The sequence below is a fragment of the Choloepus didactylus genome, chromosome 3 (genome assembly GCF_015220235.1).
Source record: "Choloepus didactylus isolate mChoDid1 chromosome 3, mChoDid1.pri, whole genome shotgun sequence".
NCBI lineage: Eukaryota > Metazoa > Chordata > Mammalia > Pilosa > Megalonychidae > Choloepus > Choloepus didactylus.
Window position 1 is genome coordinate 58,024,645 of NC_051309.1, and position 15,118 is coordinate 58,039,762.

At 39.2% G+C, this 15,118-nt stretch overlaps 1 protein-coding gene across 8 annotated transcripts in view; it reads left to right on the forward strand.

Annotated features, from left to right (window-relative positions):
• The window catches only part of CRACD (capping protein inhibiting regulator of actin dynamics), a 279,081-nt gene that overhangs the window by 196,921 nt on the left and 67,042 nt on the right, over positions 1-15,118 (forward strand). For all 8 annotated transcript variants that reach the window (XM_037829848.1, XM_037829855.1, XM_037829851.1 and 5 more), the window contains one exon: positions 13,010-13,181. The gene's annotated coding sequence lies outside the window, so the exon portion shown is untranslated. The remainder of the gene's footprint in view (positions 1-13,009; positions 13,182-15,118) is intronic.

The window sequence follows — 15,118 nt, forward strand, 5'->3', positions numbered from 1 at the left end:
CATCTATTCCACCAATATCTGGAACACAAATTAATTGAAAGGTTCTACAGAACAGGTAGCAGTGGTGTCTTTTTTTTGTTTGTTTTCCTAGAATAGGATAATGCAGAGCTAATACATCACAGACCTGAGATGTTGTCCAACATTTAGTCTGGGAAAGAGAAATGGGAGGGAGGACAGTGATTCTCAAAGGACTGCCTTATCTGAGCACAGTGCTGTCCAGTGAGAACAGAAGAAGGAGCCAGAAGAAATAAACTTAGTATCAATGCAGGAGAACAGGGTTAGAGTCAAGGAAGAATAAATCGATAAGCCTGACCGACACAGTCTTGAACACTGAGACAGATAACAGAATGTCATTTGAAAATCTTTTAAAACAGGTTGGGTTGTTTTTTTGTTTCTGTTCTCAGAAATGATTTCAGTGTAACTCTACCCACAGATAGGCACAGAAGACCATGTGGCTTCTTATTCCTTTTCTAGACCATCTGAAGAGCAAGGGCTTCTTTCTGCTTCCACTTTGGTCTATATTTCATGGGTCTTATCTATTCAATAACCAAAATAAAGCACTTTGCCTGATGTGACTAAGAAATACTAGTGTCACTTTGACCTTGCTCTACCTAGCACTGGTATCATTTAGAATTCCTGCTAAATTCATCAAGAATCTGATGCATATATAGTAAAACTAATAAATTCTGCCCTTCAGCTCTAAGAATTCTTTTATATGCAGGCATGGTTTGAGAATTTGACCCTAAACTCAGTGGGAACTAAGATTGCATCTGCTTCTAGATAAAAAAAAAAGGAAAGAAAAAGAAAAAAATGTGTGTGTCAAACAAATCTCACTCTGAAGTCTGTAACTAAACAATTAATTCATTGACCTTTCTCTGTCAATTACTGATAATATACTATGCTGATAACATTATCAGTAATTACTGCAGTTTTCCTCATGATTTCTAGCTGTCTAACCCCTTGAGCTCATTTATAGCTAAGACACTTATAGCCACAAATGTTACTAAATGCCCACTGTTCAACTATTCTCAATAAACATTATATTCTTTAAGGATCATTTCTGGTTTAGCAGTTCTATTCAGTTCTCAATTTAATGAGTGCACCAATATAAAGACACAAAGACTTTCAAATTGTCAACAGTTCGAGATTAAGAGAGAGGGTACCAAACTGAGATATTGAATCTTCTAAAAATCAGTTTGCTTGTTTTTAAAAGAAATCAGTAACAGCAATAATATCACAGAGGCTACAAACTTGGAAACATGCTGATTGGACCAGGTAAGCAGGAAGTAGTAACTACTCCAGACATACTGGCAAGACATTTGTGTGCCAGAGGATGGGAAATAAATCCCACTAAAATTAGGGGTCTTCCACCTCAGTGAAACTTATAAAGGTCCAGTGATCTGAGGCATGTTAAGATGTTACTTCTAAGATAAAGGATAAGTTGACTCATTTGGCGCCTTCTACCAGCAAAAAAAGAGGCACAATGCCTGATAGATCTCTTTGGAGTCAACATATTCCTCATTTGGGTGTGCTACTCTGGCCCATTTACCCAACCTGCAAAGCCATTAGTTTTGAGTGGAAACCAGAACAAGAGAAGGCTCTGTAACAGGTCTAAGCTGCCATGCAAACTGCTCTGCCACCTGGGCCATATGATCCAGCAGATCCAATGGTACTTGAAGTGTTGGTGACAGATATAGATGATGTTGTAGCTTTTGGAAAGTCTCTGTAGTGAATCATAATGCAGACTCTTAGGATTTGGGGGGAAAGCCATGCCATCCTCTATGGATAACTTCTTTCCTTTTGAGAAACAGCTTTTGGCTTATTACTGGGCCTTAATAGAGACTGAGCACTTAACCATGGGCTACCAACTTACCATGCAGCCTGAGCTGCCCCATGAACTGGGTGTTTCTGACCCACCAAGCTGTAAAGTTGGCCATGCGACACTCCATTATCAAATGGACATGGTCTATATAACATTGAACTGGAGCAGGTCCTCAAAGTGCAAGTAAATTACATAAGTAATGGCCACAAATGCCCATTGCCCCCACTCCTGCTTCATATATTCTCTCCCACAGACCACACCTATGTGTGGTCTGAGATCAATTGAGTGAGGAAGAGAAAATCCAGATCTGTTTACAGATGGTTTCGCGCAATACGCAGGCATCATTTGACAGTGGACAACTGCAGCACTATATGACCCCATTTTGAAATATCCCTGAAATCTCCCTCCCTCCCCCTGTGCTACCTCCTCCCTTCAGTGGGCAAAACTTCAGGTTTTACATCTGGTGGTTCGTTTTGCCTGGAAGGAGAAAGGGCCAGAGGTTTGAGTCTATACCAATTCATGAGCTTGTTGCCAATGTTTTGGATGATTATCAAGAACTTGGAAGGAACATAATTGAAAAATTGGTGGCAAGAGGAGTTTGGGAAAGAAGTATGTGTATAAACATCTTAGAATGGACAGAGAGTAGACAAAGAAAATATGTTTTCCATTTGAATGTTCACCAAAGGATGACATCAACAGAGGAGTTTGGTATGATCAAGCAGATAGGAAGACCATTCTTTAGATACCAGTCAGCCTCTTGCCCCAGCCACTCCTGTCATTGCCCAATGGCTCATAAACAAAGTGGCCATGATGGCAGGGATAGAGGTCATGCATGGCTCAGTGACACAGACTTCCATTCACCAAGGCCAGCCTGACCTGATCACCACTGCATGCTCAATCTGCCAACAGATAGATGACACTGAGTCCCTGATATGGTGGCATTCCCTGGGGTGATCAGCCAGCTAATTTGTGGCAGGTTTATTTTGTGGGACCACTTCCATCATAGAAGGGACAGTGCTTTGTTCTTATGGAAATAGACACAAACTTTGAATATGGATTTTCCTTCACTGCCTGCAAAGCTTCTGCCAAAACTACCATCCATGGACCTCCAGAATGCCTTATCAACTGTTATTGGTTGAATTTTGTCCCACAAAAGGAATTGTGAAGTCCTAACCCCAGAACCTCACAATGTGACCTCATTTAGAAATAGGATTGTCGTAGATGTAATAAGTTAAGATGAGGTCATTCTGCAGAAGGGTGGAGTCTTCATCCAGTATGACTGGTGTCCTTAGAAGAGGAGAAGAGACCAAGGACAGAGACACACAGGGGAGACTGTTCTTACTCTGTGAAGATGGAGCAGAGACTGGAGTTATGCAACTATAAACCATGTAGCAACTATAAACCATGTAGCACCAAAGAGTGCTGGCCACTACCAGAAGTTAGGAAGAGGCAAAGAAGGTTTCTTCTCTATAGTCATTGGAAAGAGCATGGTCCTGTTGAGACCATGATATCAGACTTGTAGACTACAAAACTGTGAGGCAATAAATTTCTGTTATTTTTAAAATGCCAAATTTGTAGTACTTTGCTATGGCAGCCCTAGGAAACTAATAGATCCACCATTACGTTACTGCACAAAGCATCACCTCTAATCAAGTGAGTTCACAGCAAATGAAGGGCAGCAACAGACTCATACTCATGGAAGTCACTGGTTTTCCCCATCATTCTGAAGCAATTGGCTTGATAGAACAGTAAGATGGCCTTTTGAAGACTCAATGACAGCACCAGCACTCAATGACGGTGCATTGCAGAGCTGAGACCATGTTCTCCAGGAGGCTGTATATGCTCTAAATCAGCATCCACTATATGGTGCTGTTTCTCCCATGGCCAGTATTCACAGATCCAGGGAAACGGGGGGTAGAAATGGGAATGGCTCCATCCACTAGCAAATTTTTTGCTTCCCATCCTCTTGACTTTAGCTTCTGCTAGTCTAGAGGTCTGAGTTTCAAAGGGAGGAGGAGTGCTTCCACTAGAAGACACAATAATGATTCCACTAAACTGAAAATTGAGACTGTTACCCAGCCACTCTGGGCACCTCATGCCTGTGAATCAACAGATAAAGAAGGGGCCTCCTGAAAGGAGGAGAAAGTGATGTTTAAAGCTGAGTATATGTGTTTACTTGCTTGTGTGTGTCTATTAATTTCACATATAGCAATTCACGTAGATATTTTTCCAGCAAAACTTGTTTATTATAGTATAAGGATTCTCTATTAAATAATAAAAAAGGCTAGCTGATAAAAATAGTGGTTAAGTCCCTTGCTTATGCTCTTTTTTTTTTTGCATACATCTCCCTTTTGAATTTGTTCTTTTTCTTTCACTCTATTTTTATGGGTGTTTTGTTTGTAAAGAGAAAATTAGCTAATTTTTACAGTGATGGATATGTTGCTCAAATACATCCTTTCCAAGGGAAGGAAGTCGTCTATGTTCCATCCCATGGCCTTCCTCCCTCCATCCTCAAGAAGGAGGAATTATTATGAATTGGTCACAGCCTGGGGGGTGAGGAAGGTGCTTTTCTCTGCACCTGGTTGAAATGTCTAGCTCACCATGTTGAGTAAAATAAACCAGACACACATTCGAAACTGAGTTTTATTTCAGACTCAGACACTTTCTGTCGGTGCAAACTCATGATATCTCATGTTCCTCCTTTTCAAATTCGGAAAATAACACATGTCCGGTAGGATTGTCGTGAAACTTGAACAAGATAAAAAATATAAAATGCTTGAAGAAATGCCTGGAATACATTACATACTCAATAAATGGTTGCCACTATTATTAATAAACTACACTGGAAGAGGGTGGAAAATGGCTGTATCTAGAATTCACCCATATTTACAAGAAACTGGAGTCCTGGGAATGCTCTTGTTTGCTTTTTGTAAATTACACTGAGAGGAAAAATCACTTTCTGTAGTATTTTCTTAAAGTCTATTTTAAGAGGTACTATCCAAGATAATCTGGGTGGATGGGCCTGATTCAGTCACTTGAAAGAAAGACCTTAAAAGTGGGGCTGAGGCCTCCCAGAGAGAAGAAATTCCACTTGTGGACAATAGCTTTTGCCTGAGCCCGTGAGATCTAGCCTGCCTTTCAGACAGCTTGCCCTAGGGATTTTGAACTTGCTTTGTCAGCCCCCACCTCAAGTAAACTAATTCCTTGTAACAAAGCTCTTTATACACCCCCACACACATATATCATATATATCTTATGTAGATCATGCATGTCTTATGTGTAAGATATGTATGTTACATCTACTGATTCTGTTTCTGTGGTTGAACCCCGGCTAATACAGCCTCAGGTGTTCTTGGAAGCTGTGTCTTATCCATTAGCATTACCTGCTGGGTCTAACGGAGTTCCCACAGGTGGTGGGTGTTCAATAATATGTGTTGAATTGGAGTGAAGTTAACGTGTTCAGCCATGTGTGGAGATCATCTTTGTCGAGGTAGTTTGCAGCTGCAGTAAATACGCAGGACAAAGAAGGTAGGCAGCTCCCCCTGCCCACATCTTCCACTCAAAGTTGGTCATAGATTCTCTGCACCCTGTGAAACTCAACTGGCAGAAACTGGCAGTGAAAGGAACCTCAACCCACTCATCTTCTTGTACGTGGGAGAAATGTAGCCAAACACTGAGGCTTCAAATTAAAAGTCATATCTGCCTCTGTTACCATTTCTAAATATCATTTACTTTCTCTTGTGAATTGTTGTGGAACATATGTAAAAGGAGGTTCTGACAGACCAATGAGAAAAACTAGAAAAATTAAAATTTGGTGTGGTTTTGAGATATGGGGGAGGGGGAACAAGAAACAGCCAAATAATTGTCAATTTAATTAAGAAATAGGTCCTTACCTAGACCTGGGTAAACAACAAACCTATTTCAGCAGATTCTGCTCAGGCATATATAGTCAGTTCTGCTATAACATGACAAATGAAGTCCTAAAAATCAATGTGCTATGCAAAATCATGAAATGAAAACCCTGGGTATATGGGAGAAACTGGGATAGGAGCACAGCTCTCAAAAATTTGTCAGTGACATTTTTAAAAAAGCATAAGAACTTGGTAACTACAATAAATATGGTGCTTTACCTTGAAAAGGGCCTGAAGTTTGTTTGTGGAATGGGGTATTGGAAGAGTTGTAGCTGATCAGTTTTATTGTGAGGTGGCAGAAGGAGATTATTTAAAATCAGACAGAAAGATGTAATTGGATTGGTGTATCTTATACACAGCTTGTGATCTCAGGTAATTGGTAGATACCGAGGCATATGAGTGTGTGCATTTTGTGTGTTCCTATATACCTCAATTCAGCTGGGTGCAATTTCCTGTATTCACCTAATGTTTCTCATGGATGAGATGGCATGTATCAGTCACATTGCAACAAATAAGCATTTTCAAAACCAATGTTATAGCAGGACTGACTGTATGTCAGTCATAAACAGATCACCATCCTTTATCTGTATTTTCAAAATCCTAAAAGCTTAGGAATCCAAAAGTTCTTTGTCAGTTTTGCTCATATTTGTTTGTTAGCAAAACTTAGTGTGAATATTGATAGTTTTGCCAAAATACTGCATTTAATGATAAAGTACTGTCACAGATCCCACTAAATATAACCTTTATAAAACTCAAAAAATTCTGGTTTCTAAGACCCTCAGAGGAGAAGGAATAGTAGATGTTTATTTATGGAGTGCCTGTTTTGTGTCAGGCATTGTGGTGGGTACTGGAGATGCAGAGAGAAACAAGGCACAATCCCTGTACCCCAAAAACCTCCAGTCTAGGAGAGGACCTACCACATGCTCTGCAGTGTTACAATAGATGCCTGTGCAGGGCACAAACACAGAACACAGGAGGAATCATTCTTTCTGGCCGGAGTGTTCAAGCAAGGCTTTCCAGGGAATGTGACACCTGAACTGAGTTCGGGGGAGGTCGTTGGGAGTTCTCTAGGCAAGGGGAGAAAGGTGTTCCAGGTAGAAGAAGAACGTGTGTAGATGTGTGAAGGCACAGAGTTACCAAGCAGCAGATTCCTGGTTGTCTCTTTGATGTCACAACTAGAGCGTGGCGTGGCACAATAGAGGTTTAAGTAAAGTGCACAGGAGCCCGGAGGAAGGTGTGATTAGTTATCGCTGGGGTCGGGGACTTGGGAAAAGCTTCAAGGATATAGGTCTTGAAGAATGAATAGTGCTTCATTATGTTGAGAAGGAAGGAAGTGACATTTCTGGCAGAAGAAACAAAGCAGATCCCAGCTTCACACCTGCCTTAGAGGTCTGCCACACGTACCATAGCCGGTGCACCCAGATGTCCACGCCTGCCTTTCCTGGACATGGCCTGATCACCACTTTGTCTGCCGACAGCCCCTGACTTGTGAAAGCCACAGTTTTCCACTGCCCCTGGGACTTGCACCATTTGTTCCGAGACCCCTGTCCTTCTAAAGGAATGTTGATCTTGTTTCTTCATTTTTTGAGTCAGCACAGCAGCCGATATTGTCCTCCCTCCATCATTCTCCCAGAAAAAAAGAAAACGGTTCCTTTTTCCCCCATGAAATTTGGCAGGCTGCCACACTACCCCACCCTCGCTCTCCGGAAGAAACTTCTCAGTCCTCAGTCTTGTTATCGTGTGGCACTGAAGAGCATGAACCTTCTGACATGTTGCCAGCTCCTTAGTCATCCAATAAAAAGGTGATGGCCATGAAGTGTTTGTTCACTACAGTGCACTCCTGGTAATATTTTTCAATTAATGGTTTCTTCTGAAAAGTTCTCAGATATTGCAGAGCTAAAAAAAAAAAATTCCTCTTAAATTAATAAAATTATAGGATTCAGACAATTTCTGTGTACCGTGTCCTAACATATGTTATTTACATGCATGTCTGAAACCAGAATTTGGAATAAACCATTAAGTTTATTTAACCAATGAAGCCCAAAAACGTTTCTGCCAACTTACTCATGTTTACCGAGCAGTGTACTCCAGAGTTTAGGGTGTGTGTATGTGTGTGCGTCTGTGAAATATATGGTACTTAAAGAAACTATAAGATGTGTGAAAGAAATAATGAAGACAATATTTTTCAGAGAATGTTTAGGAAAATAGTAATCATGATAAATGTTCTGGAAAGTCAGGTTTCCATGGTTAAACAAGTTTGGGAAGCACATATTCTCTACCTCTTTTGGAGAGCAGTAATGATAGCATATTAAAGACTCTAAAAGGCCCCACAATAAAGAAACGTATTTCACTTTAATTCACCTGGATTCTCAAATGTACTGGCCTTTGAATAAGAACCTGGTAACAACAGATCAGTACCACAAATATAGATAGGTGCTTGCATGATATACTTCTAAGGTATGACACTGGCACAAAGAGTTAACAACAGAAGGGTACATGGGGAAAATCTACGCATTGCATACTAGGGACTATAGTTAATAGGAATACCATACTCTATAACAGTTTCACTCACTAAGTTTACTCTTCAGCTAAGCCTTGAAACCCAGAGACAATAGCCTCTTCAAGAACATCAACTAGATGTGTCCCCTTTGCCCATAAAGTTGACACCCTTCTTAACATGAACAACTTAGGGTGGTGACTGCCTAGACATCCCTGATGGTCAGGAAAGTGATTAAACTAGAGGGAGCGGTAGCAACAGACAAGATGGAATTTAACAAAGGATTATGAATAACGAATCTTTATATAATTACCTTTTCCTTAGTTGCTAGGGTAGTAGAATAGTTAGAAGGAAAAAATTGAAATGGTGGAACTGTAACCCATAGCATCCTTTGAAATTTGTTGTATAGCTACTTGTTAAATTGTAATTTGAAAGCTATACCTTTTTGTATAGATGTTGGGTTTCACAATAAGGAAATGATTGAAACTATGGTACTATAATTCATAATAACTTTGGAAATTTCCTAGATATCTACTAGTTAAATCATACTTTGAAAGATATTACCTTCTTGTACATATATTTTATTTTATAAGAAGAAATAACTGAAACTGTGGAATTGTAACCTATAATATTCTTTGAAATTTGCTCTCTAACTACTTGTTAAATTGCATTTGGGAAGTTATCACTTTTATATATATATGTTATATTCTACAATTAAAAATATGATAAAAAAAAAAAAAAAAACCTGGTAACAACCCTAGCGTACATTCAGAGAAACCCCAGACTAAGACATTCATGAGGTTTAAAATGAACTATCCTTAGAAATTTCTGTTTCTCATTTGGAAGTGTACCATATAAATCCAATGCAAAGTTATTGTATGCTTATAATACTTCAGGTTTATGAGTGAAAATTTAAGGATTACATCCTTTTGACAAATGGAAAACGAATCAGATATGCTTGACTTGCCCAGTGATTTTCAATTTTTAGAATCTCCTTTATAAACTAGTAATTATGATGATGCAGCCATCAAATGGTATGTAATTATATCCATGAAATAATGGATAATGAGCACTTTTTTAAATGAAAAAAAATTCCCCAAAGTTAATTACTGAATGACGAAAATAAATTAATTCAATGCTTAAAGAATGAAAATTACTGTGATCCCTGAAGCAATGTATATGCATAGATAGGGTCGTTCATGTAAAAAATTACAACAAAGAAACCCTAAAATATTAAAAAGATGTGGCACACACTGCCTTTTCTCCTATAAATTCAAACTTACCAATTAAGACGGTAAATTTAAAGAGAGGCTGGTAAACAGATGTTACATAGCTAGTAGGAGATGGGATTAGGATTTGGGCCAAGTACTTTTGTCTCTGGGACCCACACACTTAACCCCTAATTAGAGCTGCATCAGTAAAAAAACAAATTTGGAAGCAATAACATTTTTTCCTCTACCCCCACTTCTTCACTGTTTCTTCCCACTGCTCCAACCACCCAACAAAAGTAAATTTTGTGTCGTAAAATTCTAAAATGTAATTTTAAATACACTAATGTTGGAGAATACTTTTCTAAACTATACCCCTTTTATATAAGGCAGCTGTATTTTGGAATATTTCACATTAGCATTTCAGAAGGGCTCCATTTTATTACAATGTTAAAATTGCTTTGATCTTTTAGGCTCCATCTGCAAATATATTCACATTCAACCACCTTGTTATTTGTCAAGAAAGTAACTGCTTTGATGGCCATGCATTTAATCCAATTAATTCTGTGTATATAAAGCTAATGCAGCCCCCAAATCATAAATGGATCATAAAATAATTTATTTAATGGATATTCATAGACACATGCTCAGAGTTTCTTAATGGTTATTGTTGCCATAGGGCTGCAAAGGTTTTACAAAATTTAGGTTCTTGCTTTTTTGATGTGAGAGAGCTTATACAAACTTTGAGAATAAAATTAGAGAATCAAATAAGTAAAAGAGTAAAAAATTCTTCTGTGATTTATAAAATTTTATTCCTTCTTGTCACTTAATCAGGTTTTGCTTTCTAAATGTAGGATGGGTCTAAATGTAATTATTGGTACTTTTATGAAGTTCATTCTAGAAAATTAAACCATTTATCCTAAGCAGTTAATAATAAAATAATCAAAGAATGCAACTAAAATTTAAAAGTATTTCTGACAGGAAATATGTTATTAATTTTGGAAATTAGGAGGGTGAGAAATATTTTTCATAACGGAGATGTCAACAAAAACTAAGACTTTGAAAGAGACCTCTGATGAAAGCTTCCATGTTCCAAGCCCCCATGTAAAAAGAGTTTCATGTTTTTAGGACTTAGAATCTTTTCTGTCTCATGGTAAGAAGGGTGGGTTGTTGAATGGAGTGTTCAAGTAGGTTTTTAGTGTTACTTTCCTGATAATCACTAAGGCATTGCTGGAACAGTGTTCCTGTGTATTTCCTGAGAATTGTCTGGCATTTGGACTTCGGCACGTCTTCCAGGATAATGTGTGTGTACTCGTGCCAAGTTATTGCCCATATAAAGTGCCAGAGCGGCAGTATCAGACACAAGCTTCAAACAGGCCAATGATATAGACGGATAACCAAGGCCGCTGTGTCCTGCCGTCCTCCCCAAGTTTGTCTTTTTTTCCTGTCTTTTATCTGTTTTCGACTCCTTTCAGGTTCTGTTCACTTTCTGCCTCTCCCAGCAATATGACCATTGCAGCAAATATTTTATATGGTATCTGGCACCATTCTTGGCACTAAGACAAAAGGAATGCGTGAACATTCTTGACTTAGCACATAGACCCAGTCACCTGTTGGTTAATGACACAGATAACCTATTGAAGAAATGTAATTTCATTTTTTTAATTATGGTTCACTCCCTTGGCTCCAGCTCCACTGAACACCAAATCCACTGTGCTTTAGGGCAATGATGATTTTTTTGTTCCTTTTAATAAATTCTAATATAACCTTAAATACTCTGCTTGTCTTAAAAGCTAGATCTGTGGACTCAGGGTGGGTGTAATGATGCCATCACTGATTTTTAAAGAAATTTTCTATGATCTTTTAGAATATTTCTGATTAGAGAATAATAACTAAGGATTTGGAGTTAGCTATTTCTGTAGTGGGAAAAGGCTACTGATATAAAAGGAAAGATTTTACCTTGGAAATAAGTGAAATATAGCACAAATCTCTGTTTCACCTTTTATGATGCAGTGAAACCTAGAAATCTGGTGTCATTTACATATTTTCATCTTTGAACAGTTGTAGAGAAAGTATTAACTTATTTCATCAGGCAGTGTCAAAGACCAATTATATAACAATATAATGATACCTGTGGTGCCTTGTAGAATTTTTTTAAATGGGCAAATCAGCTTATTTCATATAGGTCTGTTCTCTTATTTTTTGATGGTCTTCAAAAGTTACTGATTATAATTGTTAAAAATTATCCCTTGGAGATTCTATTCATGGGTACTAAAGGTAAATGTCATGAAAATCTCTAGCCTCTATTCACTCCTGAATAACCACTGAAAACATACAAACATTCTGAAATCAGACCCTCCAGTTTTGTGTATTTATGTTCACTTTAAAATGATACGATCCCAATTGTATTCAAACTTCCTTGACTTTTTAAATAATACAATTGAATATAATTTTACTAGGTTTTGAAGACTACATGTTTACTAGAACAGTGCCTTATGCGTAGATGGCATCCGGTATAGCATAAACATCCTTTCCTTTTAAAATGCGTTATGAGACAACATTGTTTCTGGGGACTGCTGAAGTTTGAGGGTCTGCTGATCCTGTAGTGACCATCTCAGACTGTTGACGTTTTGTAATGGGTGATTATTCTGTCTGCTTCCTCACCGCCTTACTCCCTGTGTAGGGTGAGGTAGTTTGAACCACTTCTTCCTCACTTCACATTTTCTGTCAACTCTCAAGGCAGAGCTGAAGATTACCAGAGGAAATGAAGTGACTAGCTTGCTCCATCAGTAAGGGTTAAATAATTTTTAAAAAGCACAGTTGTCTGACTACTAGATGAATGGCTCCTTGAGGTTCCTGAAGAACAAGGAAAGATGTGAGGAGATGCTTGTTCTGACAGAGGGAGATTTACACTTTCTTTTCTGAGGCAGGAGTGGAGTGACGGTGAAGGAATTTGTAGCTGAAGCAGAACTGAAAGGTATTACCTAAATATCTAAAGGAGATGCTGGCAAAGAGCCTAGATCCTGACTAGATGAAGTAATATATGGGAAGATGTTCATAGCAACTCCTTTGGGGCTTTTCAGAGCAGGTTTTAAAATGAGACAAGAGAAATAAGTGGGAAATATATGGACATGCAGGGAATTGGGGGCAAAGCTTATGCCAAGAGTTTGCAGTTATCTTTTGTATCTAATAAAGGCTAAGAACATGAATCTGAAAGAGGATATACGTGTGAGTGTGTCTGTCTGATGTTTATCTTTTTCTCAGCTTCTTCCATGGAGGGCATTGGCCACCTGCTTTTGTTAAGGAAGCGGGCACCACCTTTGTGTCAGCCACTGTGGGGCTTGGAACCGCTTCTTTCTCTCCTCAGATGTTTCCTTGGAGCCTGGGGGACAGAAGGCTCCCTGCGCCCCCGGCTCCTACTCTGCCCGCCCTGCAAGCTCCATCGCTGGTTCAGGCGATAACTGCCCTTTGCCCCAGCTCCCCGGGCCGGAGGCAACTCGGCTGTAACTTGTTTCAGTCTCAGGTGTGCAGCCCTGTCAAATTCAGTGTGTGTTTATCTTGTAATTCACAGACAAGAAGAAGGGAGGCAAATTCCAACCTTTTAAGAGATTGTTTGGCAAAAGGAAAAAGAAAGATACGTTGTTGTCCCGGGAGGAATCCGTGGAGAAAAAGAGTTACTCCCAGCAGAGTGTCAGCAATGGGACCTTCTCTTCTGATGAGGAGACCCTGGAGGACAGTCTAAGGTAATTACTTACACTTTCTTTTTGGGTCTTTGGCAGAGTCTCAGGGTGGGGAATAGGATCCCAAAGGGGGCAGGCGCTGCTTTTGGTTTCAGCCTGCAGAAGCAGGATTGTAAATGCGTTTCATCTCTGGGAAGGTGGAAGACTGGGCAAGCTAGTGGCAGTTGAAGCATTCTGTGTGAAGTCACTCAGGGCGTTAGCAAAAGGTCCAACCTCATTTTCTGGGAGTGCACAGCGATCGCGTTTCCATTTCCCTGTCCTCAGTGGTGCAGAAAGCAGCACCTCAGCGGTTTGTCTCGGAGGGCCCCTGGATTGAAGAAGACTGTTTGCCTAGTCCTGTTGGTTGGCAAAGATAAAGGGAAATCATATTCTGGATTTTACTCCCCATGATGAGGAAGCAGAGTGCTCAAGCACAAGGTGGTCTCCCTTCCTTGGAATGAAACTTTCTTGGGCCAAATTCACACCCCCGGGCATCTCTAGCAACTTCTGGAACCTGTCTGCAATGGAGCTTTTTAATTTCTGCTCTTTGTTTTCTGTTTTTCCTTCCTTTCTTTTCTTCCCTGCCTGAGAACGTAGGCTCTAAATCTGGCTGTGACAGTGTCAAGAACTCAGAAAGGCAGGGTCAGGAGGTACTTTGTCACCTGAGTGCTGGGAATTGAAGTCAGAGTCAGAGATGGTTGAGCTTTGATACTGACAGCTTAGAAATCAGCTCCTCTGAGAAGCCTTTTCCTTCTACCGATCTGATTTGTCTGCCCTTGCCTGTGTTCCCATGGCGTTGTGTGCCTGGTTCCAGCAAAGAACTTGTCACTTTCAGTGGAAATTATTGATTTACTTGTCTGTCTCTTTCACTAGACTGTCAGTTCCATGAAGTCAAGCACCAGGTATTATTCAGCCTCCTATTAAGTGTTCAAAAAATATTTCCTATGAATGCCTAGCACTGCGGAAGTTACCCCGATACCTGTTGAAGGAACAGTTGATATAATCTGTGCTATGCATACTCTCCTTCAAGGACAAAGACAAAAACATCCTTTGTTGTGTGTGTCAGTAAGTAAATGCCAATACATATTACTGTTGCGCCCAAATCCTCAGATAAGCAGTGCGCAAAGCTTTACAGTGCTTGTTGACGGCCATTTGTTCGTCCTAACGAATACCGACCCTTTTCCTAGACAGCCCTGTATTTGTTTTCCAATGTCTATACCCTTTAGAGTAAGGAAACTATCGGACTGAACCAAAGGAAATGATTTAACTGAAGGGAGAGCACAGCTAGCATTAACCAGTTGCTGAACTGCCATTACTGATAGACGGTTGTGATATTGTTCACTATGAATCCATTATTCTCTTCATTTGTAAAACAGGAATATGGACTTTTTTACAGCTACTAAAAAGTGATGAAGTGGCAGTTTAATGCAAAATGAGAGCGAGTCTGGTAAGGTCTCCTTTGGAAGGATAGTCCTGTACAAACACAGCCCATGCTTTTTATATTAGGCTGTGCTTTTGCCCAGTCCCTGATGGCTTATTGAATGATGCCAGACACTTAAAGGGACTTGGATTCTGGTGACTCCCTTATTGTCTAACTCCTATTCCATTTACATCTTGGAGTTCTCTTTACAATTTTACAAAGTTTTAAGTGATATAAAGCCTTGGAAAATTCCTCATTGTATCAAACAGCTACATTTCTATAAAATATTGGTAGTGTTACTTGTTCTCGTGCTTGATTCATGTATATAAACCTACATTTATGAAACATACACTATATTTTAATTATTTATGTCTTGCTTTTATAATAAACTCACTTCATAAATAAAGGATATGATTTGGGCTATGAGATTGTAAAATGTCTCTTTAAATATTTTTAAAACTAATATAGAAATATGAGAAAGTAGAAATAAGTTTAAAATATGTATTTCCCTTTTCTTACGGAAATTGACAACTGCTAAATG